Consider the following 721-nt stretch of genomic DNA (forward strand, 5'->3'; position numbering starts at 1 on the left):
AGAAAAAAGGAAACAAAAAAAAAAAAGCTGCAAAAAAAAGTTTTGGTTTATTTTTTGGGGGGAGGGTTGCAGGGATAAGCTGCTCTGGTTTGGGGCTGGGGAGGGGGGGCGCACGGCTTTTCGGAGTGTGTTTTTGGTTTGGTTTTCGTTTTGGTTGTTTCGAGCCCCTTGTGTCGGTCGGTGCGCTGTGGCGGGTCGGGGCTCCGCGTTCCTGCCTCCCCCGTCTGGGCTGGCGCTTCCCGCAGCTTTGCCCCGCAGCGGGGACAGGGACAGTGTACGTGTGACTTTTGATGCCGTAACCCCTTCGACTGTAAGGCAACCCCTCTCCTTTCTTCCCGCCCACCCCAATAAAATCTAAACTAATAAATGTAGTGGTGTCGTGTCCTCCTTCCTCCCTCCTGCCTCCTCTTCCTCATAAAACTTCCCTGGGGGGAGTGAGGAGCAGGGAAATATTTCCTGGGGGGTCCCAGCAGCTGGGGATGTGTGTGATGAGTTTGCGTGCTCTCTGAGGGGGGACCCACCGCCGCCTCTGCGGGTGCGGGCTGGGGACCCGCTCCCACGTTAATTGGCGCTTAATTGGTTACGGATTTATCGGTGCCCCGCGGTGCCGAAGGGACGCGCGGGACGGGCGAGCGCGGCCCGAAACTGCGATTTCCCCCCAGGGTCGGTGGCGCAGCCGCCAAACTCGGGACCCACGGGCGGGCCTGGGTGCCGGAGGGGG

Source organism: Geospiza fortis, unplaced genomic scaffold (genome assembly GCF_000277835.1).
Source record: "Geospiza fortis unplaced genomic scaffold, GeoFor_1.0 scaffold134, whole genome shotgun sequence".
Taxonomy (NCBI): Eukaryota; Metazoa; Chordata; class Aves; order Passeriformes; family Thraupidae; genus Geospiza; species Geospiza fortis.